Source organism: Ipomoea nil, unplaced genomic scaffold (assembly GCF_001879475.1).
Source record: "Ipomoea nil cultivar Tokyo-kokei standard unplaced genomic scaffold, Asagao_1.1 scaffold2845, whole genome shotgun sequence".
Lineage (NCBI taxonomy): Eukaryota > Viridiplantae > Streptophyta > Magnoliopsida > Solanales > Convolvulaceae > Ipomoea > Ipomoea nil.
The window spans coordinates 18,468-26,776 of record NW_017619273.1 but is presented as its reverse complement, the minus strand read 5'-3'; positions in this window follow the sequence as shown (position 1 = coordinate 26,776).

The following is an 8,309-nucleotide window of genomic DNA, read 5'->3' as shown; positions in this document are numbered from 1 at the left end:
GACATGCAATTCAGATTGGGGACCAATTAAAAGAAGACATTGAGGAGCAATTGAATTGAGATGAATTCAAAGAGAAGTCCAATTTTGAAGTCAACATTGAGAAGTAATTGAAGCACAGGAGATGTTGGGAGCCAATTGCAAGTCAAAGTCAATTGGGAGCCAATTACAAAGGAGAAATTCAATTTGGGTGCCAATTACAAGCCAATTGAAATTTTGCAAGTCAAAGTCAATTGGAGCCAATTACAAAGGAGAAATTCAATTTGGGTGCCAATTACAAGCCAATTGAAATTGGGTGTCAATTACAAAGGAGAAATTCAAATTGGGTGGAAGTTCAAAGCCAGTTTGAAGTCTGAGAACACCCAGACGTGAGAATGAAGAAGATGAAGCAGAACTTACAGTGAAAAATATTCTCACAAGGAAAATACTAGTCTAACTAGTATGGGATTAAATAAAGATTATTTTTGAATCCCAGAGATACAAGGACCACTTCAGAGCTAATCAGAGAAGCCACTCTACACCAAAACTAAGACCCAGATATTTCCATTCAACGTTAAAACAGAGGAATATCAGATGAAGTTTGGGAGCTCATTTACATGGAGATGAAGATCTTTCAAACGGCTAGCTTATCTCTTTCTGACATTTTTGCAGAAGATAAGATAAGATCTCTGACATAGGAGCGTCTCTTTCCAACGGACGAATTCTCATCACCAGCTATAAAATGATGAAGATGTGAAGACTTTGAAAAAACACAGAGCAGTAAATAAGAGCATAAGAGCATACAACGAACTCAAAAATAAGAGAGCAGAAAATTCGAATCCATCAAAGGATCGAATAGAGCAATTAAGCTTAAAAGAGCTAAAATCTTCAAGTGTGAGAAAAAGAACTCAGAGAGCTTCAAGAGAAAAATATTTAGAGAGTTCTTAAGCAGAGCAAAAATATCAAGTGCTTTACTTGATATATTCAAAGAGAGAAAACACTCAGAGCTGTCAAGAGAAATCATTCCAGAGTGTTTATCTTCATCAAAGAGACCTGCGCATCATTGAAGATCATCTACAGAGTCTCAGAAGTTGGAAGCAAGACAACACTTGTTTTGGAGCAAAACAAGAGAAGGGAGGAAAGTAGCACGGAGCTGTGAAATCCTGGATTGTCACACGGAGCTATGAGATCCGAAGCAGCAGTGTCGGAGGCACTGGGCGTGATTGGTGTGGGCTTGGTGATCAAAGCACCAGATCACGGGATACGTTTCTACCGAGTGTGGAAGACGGGGGGAAAGTAACGCGAGTCGTGAAATCCTGGGATAGTAGCGCGGCGACGTGAAACCCGAAGCAGCAGTGTGGTGTCACTGGGCGTGATTAGTGCGGGCTTTGTGATCAAAGCACTAGATCACGGAAATTCATTGTATCTTGGAACCAAGGAGTGGTAGATATAGTGAATTGGCTCTTGGAGAAAAGAGCAAGTGGAGTAGGAGGATTACACCACCTCGCGAACCACTATAATTGTCTTGTGTTCTTTACTGCTTTCTTTACATACCGCTCTTTACATATATGCTCTCACGAAGATATACTGCTCACACAATCTCACACACACTTTATGTTTATTTATTTCCGCTGTGCACCATACTCTAACAATCTAGTTAAGAGTTTTGGTTTATCTCTGTCTTAGCAATTGTTGTGCTGTGCGAAAAAGTTTGAAAGTCTATTCACCCCCCCCCCCCCCCCCTCTAGACTTTCACCTTACCTCTTTTGGGACCAACATATAGATATATTCAAAACCATTTGAGACAAGGGAATACAGTATATATCATTTCAAAGCCAAAAGAAGGAAACGTCAAGGAACACAACCCACACTCTCAACAAAGACTAACGACCACAATACACAAGTCAATAAGGACCACAATCAACATACTCAACGAGAACCACAATCAACATACTCAACAAGGACCACAACCTACCATAATGGTAGAGTTCCCAACAGACATGCTCATAAGAAATAAACACAACAATCACATAATGACAAGTTTCACGTTCCAACCTTATGCCCTGTTCCAACCTTATGGCTACCCCCGGCCTTGTTTCAGTTCCAACCGTTACCTCCAAGTGTCACCCTTTACTTCTGAGTCCAACCTTATTCAGCCTGGGACCGTCGTCCCCCACCAATCTTTACCACCAATCTCATAGTATTACCACTGATCTCTCAGTACACGAGGGTACCATTAAATAACACAATATTACCACTGATCTCGTGACCAAGGCTTAAACAATATTACCACCAATCTCATTCATAGTTACGCATAGTCATTATCAAGAGGATTGAGGCTCATCAAAGCCCAATCAAGCATCAACAAAGGGTACAATCAAATATACAAGATCACATCATACGATTGCCAAAAAACAATGATAGACATGAAACAATACTCCAACAAAAACAATTGACTTCAATCCAATATCAACACGATTGCCAATCCTCAAGGAATGGACAAACAACGCATACTAGCATCAAAGACAACATATCTAGCATGCTCATCAAACGGGTAAACCAAATTGGTTTCAACGAACCTCAAAGACTCACATAAATCCAACGAATCACAAAGTTGGACCATAAGCACGATTCAAGATACCAATCTTAACATGAATACTTAGGACATCGTTCTAGACATACGAAACATCAAGGAGACACCCAAAAGCTCAACAATCCAACAAAAGGAAGTCAAAACATCACATACCAAAAGATGGAACCACGGGAAAACAACACCCAACATTCCACCATCAGTGTACCCTGTGGGTGGGGTCCCTACCCGCAGGGTACAATAATACCACCCGCGGGTAGGGCGGCAGGTAGACATCTGCCCGCCGTTCCGCCCGCGGGGAACATCACGATCCAACAATAATTCCCTTCAGGAAATTTCATCAACAAAGGCCAAGTTCAAGTCCAAAACACCCCAAAATTCACATTCAACAAGGAAATGACTTGAACCCAAGAATAGATCAAAGAATAGCACTCAAGAGACCTAGATACAAGCTCTAAACATGCATTATCACAAGATCATGCATCCAATCTCAACATTTACACCAAGAATCATCAATAGAAGTCAAGAATCATCATATCAAGTAGAAAATAGGTTTTGTATAGCATGGGTTACCTGTGTAGACCAAAACTTCTTCCTTTCAACCCTCCTAAGCCCTACTTGGAAGCTTTTCTTCCTCACAACCTTCTTTCACAAGCCAAACCACAAGAAAACACCAAGCTTAGATAAAGACACCTTAAAGCTAACCAAAACACTAAATAACTTTACATCTTACCCTTTCCTAAGCTTGGAAGATAGGAAGGTGGAATCTTGGGATGAATCTTTGCAAGATTGGGTGAGGTCTTTCTTGGCTTGGGAAAGAAGCCAAGTTTCTTAGAGAGAAGGGAGAGAAAAGTTGTCTTGCTATAGTGAGGGAATGAACTTTAGGTTTGGGTAGGGTAAGGCTTCAAGACCATGTAAGAGAAAAAGACCATTTTACCCTTACTTTTCCTGGAAAGGCTTAGGAAGACTCCATGGAGTTAGGTACAACCAACAAGGCTAAAGGTATAACTCTTTGACTTAAATCAATTGACCAAGGAGTTGGTCAATTTTGGTCCTTCGACTATCAATTTAGGAAATTGATTAGGAGATTAGCAAGGATAATTTAGGATTAGTTACCCAATTAATCCTATTTAAAGGATAGGATTTTCGGGGTGTCATTAAACGTCACGGCTGAGCCGTGGCCAGTCACACCGGAGACAGATGACAGTGACTCTGAACCGGCCTCTCCAACGGCTTCTGCCGAGGTCCATCCACCTCAAACTATGGTATCTTCTTTGCATATATCAGTAGTGGGTACATCGTCATTACCCGTCACTAGGAAGCTAGATGTGTCTCTTAATTTGCCTGAGAAATTTATTTCTTCTATGCCTTCTGAAATTTTCTGTGCTAATTCTCCACCTGGTGACCTTATGATTCGGCTACTCATGGCTTACCTATGTCTATTACTTCTGAACTGTTAATGTTTGATAATATGTCTATACTATGCCTAAATTGGTAGCCTTATATGAGTTTATGCAATCTGTGCCTTGCAACTTTGCATTCGAAATATATATCAGTATGGTAGCATGCCTCATGTACCTATGCATTGTTCTGCATTTAGTATTCCTGTGTTAGTTTCTACACCACCTTTTATGTCTGAGGATGCTCCTGTTCATGTGGTTAGTACCAAAGAGCCTGTTCCCATTATTCCTGTTAGAAAATGCTCATTTTCATGTACTATTGAGAAGCGGGAACATGGTTGCCTTGATGAGGTCAAAATTATTTCTGCAACTAAACAACAAAGATGGAGCACAGTTCTTCCCCCAATGATAACGCGATCACGTACTGGGTCTGTTCCAGCAGCTCCAAACCCAGCTTCTACGTCTGCTTCGTCTAGCTCTCGGCCAAAGAGGTCCAAAAAATGTTACCGACCTATATTGCTATCTCCTGCTTTGAAGGATGACTGGGAAGTGCATTAAAAAGGGAATTGAATCTCGAAAAATCAATAAATGAAGAAGATCTGATCACAAAGTGCAACATCATTCCCCTTCTGAAGGATCAACAGTTGTTCTCCAGTCTACAACAATCGGACCTTATTCAGCTTGGTTGACGACCGAGTTCTACACTAATCTGACTATGGACACATTCACTGCCGACTCATTTTACTTTCATCATGTTTTTCTCCGAGACAGATGGTATCCCTTTAGACCTAAGGAGATAAATGATTTTTTTCGATCGACTTGCTCAAGCCCAATCTGCTGATCCCAGTTTGAATCTTTTAGCTGTTGCCTTAACACACAATCGACTCGACAGATTGCCTGGCCAAACACTGGTCTAAAAGCTCAAGAGTTGACAACAATTTATTCTGTACTTCTTCGGATCGCATAACCAAATTGGATCCCAGCTATCGGACCGCATCTTGTTTCTGAGCAGCTTGCTCTCTTGCTGTTTAAAATACACAATCGTCAGTCTTTTAACCTTGGAGAGATCATCTTTTCCCATATCATGACCTTTGTGAAGAAGAAAGAAGTTAAGATTCATCTTCCTTATCCCAGCTTGATTTATGGTGTGTTAAACAATCATGGTTTCAAGCCTTACAAAGATGAAGTCGTGACCAAAAATGGCAATACTTATGTATTTGATTTTGATGATAAGCTTGCTCAAAGTTTACACTATGATGACGGGCCTCTCTCAGTGCACCTCCTGTTCCTTTGGTCCTACACCGCCTCGGCACCGGCTTCCTTCTCCGAGACTGAATCTGCACCTATTTCTGAGTGCCTAAGGAACGGCCTACACTCCTAGCTCGCCGTCAAATTTTTGTCACAAGTCAAGCTTCTATAGCTCAGCTTCGTAGTTCCGTTGTCTCTCAACAAGCCACTATCTCCGGATAGGAAAAACTTTTAGAGGATCAGCTCATAGAGATCTCCCGACTCGAGGCTATTCATGCTCACATTCTCACAGCAAGCAAAGGTGATGGTACTGACTCTGGAACGGATGATGATGATGCGGATTCTTCTCAATCGGGCACCCCGTCTGCACGATGATTCTTTCCACTATGATGTTAACCATTCTATTTGCCATTTATTTTGGCACAAAAGGGGGGAGAAATTTTGGTCGGTTAATAAGATAGGGTGAGTAGTTTGGAATATGTTATTGGTTGGTTGGATTTTGATTTCGGATGGATTTCTGATTGCTACTTTTGGGTGATTTTCTAATTGCTGCTTTGGTATGTTATCTTCTCTATAATCTTTTTGGGACATCTTTGCTATCTACAAGTATATTATTTAGGAATTTAATGGATGATTATGCTTTTATTTAGCTAATCTTATCTTGCTTATGGATATTTTGGACTTTCCCTTATTGTCTTTGCTATCTACAAGTATATTATTTAGGAATTTAATGGATGATTATGCTTTTATTTAGCTAATCTTATCTTGCTTATGGATATTTTGGACTTTCCCTTATTGTCATATTTCTCTATTGGGTCATATTATCTCTACAGTATGGGTATGGGACATACGGATGGAGAACAATCTAATTTGGCTTGGTAAATGTGTTTTTTTTTGGTGTCAACCCACACTTTGTAGTCCGGGTCTTTCTCTGTCCGTTTAACGGTCCAGATCCACCCGGTTCGCTCCAAAAGGCCCAAAAGCTGGCCCAAAGGGGATTGTCACTTGTGGGAATTGAACTCAGGTTCATCCCAGAATACTCCCCCACAAATCGAGCTCATTTGCCACTTAAGCTACCCTGTTGGGTTGACTGGCATTGGTAATGTTTTGTTTCTTAGGTTTTTTGTCAAAGCATATATACTAAGGGCTTTTTTCCTTTAATAAAAATATAAAATCAATTGACATATCTATTTTAATTCATTTGACGGTTGAAATTGATGCATGGGTGAACTACAATTGACCGTGGAAAAACAACTAATTTAATTCACCCAAATAAAAACATGAGTGAATTAAAATTTCAAAGTAAGAACTATTCTTCATCATATCGTTACCTATACGCTCTCATATCCATTACTTAGCTTTCCCCTAGATCCTACGTTCATACCCAAAAATGTAATTCTTTATCTATCTATTTAAACTCCACAATCCCATGCAAGTAAAATCACCCCAGGCCAGGCCAGGCCATTATATTTCTCCACATATATATTTCCTATCTGGTCTCTGCGGGCCAATCAATATAATCTGCCTAATTAACAACATGGCATTTATGGAGAGGTATCGTTCAAATATAAAAGTAATTATTAATAATTAATAATTAATGGGGGATTATTTGAATTGAATTTGCATTGTGGCAGATCGAAGAGTAATTACTAATTATAACGGGAAGTGATCGAGGGGAAATCATTTTCTAAATGTATGTTGATTATATTATCACCATGCATGTTTAGTACTATAATTACTCTTTAATTATGTATTGTACGTGGAGATATATAAATGGATTACATTTTTACTCATCATCAGGTCATCGTTGTTTCTCTACTTTCTTAATTTATTTTCATCGATTAGCATATATTATAATAATAATAATGTTAATATTGAAGGAGGAGTGATACCAATGAGGGCTTGAAATATCTCATTCAGTGTCATATCACCTAAAAGAGAATTGAATGAAATGTCTTCAAAAAGAAGAAAATAAGCTATAAGCTCCTAGCTTAGCGTTGCCAAACAGAGCCTATAAAATTTTTTATAAGATAACAAACTCAATTTTCGTGAATTACAATTTCAAAATGCTATTATTCATTACTTAAAAGGCAACAAATTATAATAAATAATTTATAATAACAATTAATAAATTAAATGAATTATGAATTAATGTAATTGGAGGAGATAAATAATAGCAAGACAACAAAAGAGGGATGAACACTCCTTTGACAAGGAACAAAGAAAAAAATGTATTATGAATAAATGTTTATAGATGTGTAACGAATAAATGTTTATAGATTTTGGTGATGTTGAGTAGAGATGTTTCACCGGAAGTTTCAAGACTCGTCAGAAGGAAAGGAGTCGAAAGGAATGGATTCAAAAGAAATTGAAGCTATCGGGAGTGTCATTTCAAGGCTTCCATAAAGAACCTTTTACGACATTTTGTGTTTTCACCATTCTCTCTAAGATGAAAAGGAAGATGATTAGTTTTGGAAGGAGTTCATAGACACTACTGGAAATCTTTGATTTTTTGACTACCTACAAAATGGTAGAAAAAAAGTGACATTTTTCCAATTTTTCGTTGAAGGGGTGGGGAAATAGGTCAGAATTTTACTTAGTGGTCGGAATACCAACCACAATGTAAAAGTGGTAAAAAAAAAATTCGGCAAATTTAAACTGAGTTAGGAATTTCTGTCAATCTTATGCTATATTTTACCACCTTGTCCGTAGTAAAAAATAAATGCGAAAGTTTTTCCGGATATCAAAAGTGGTCGAAACAAGGGTTTCCGACTTGACTTTCCTTTTTGTTCGGTTTATTACAAAATAATAAATTCAGTTCTTGCGGTTGGACTTTATTATGAGTTTTTGAAAAAGAATTATTAGGAACATTACACAACTTGTTTGATACCTACAGATCTACACAAAAAATTGATGATGAGTAGAAGGTTTCTTTAAAACCAAAAGTGTGCTTATAATACATTGAAAGGAGGGAAATGATCGTTACCTGGTTCTCAACCTACTTAAGGATTTGGCAGGAAAAATGCAGAAAGACAACAACAGTTTTTGACAAAAGTGTTTTCTATTGTGTAAAAGACAACAGTTTTTTCCAAAAT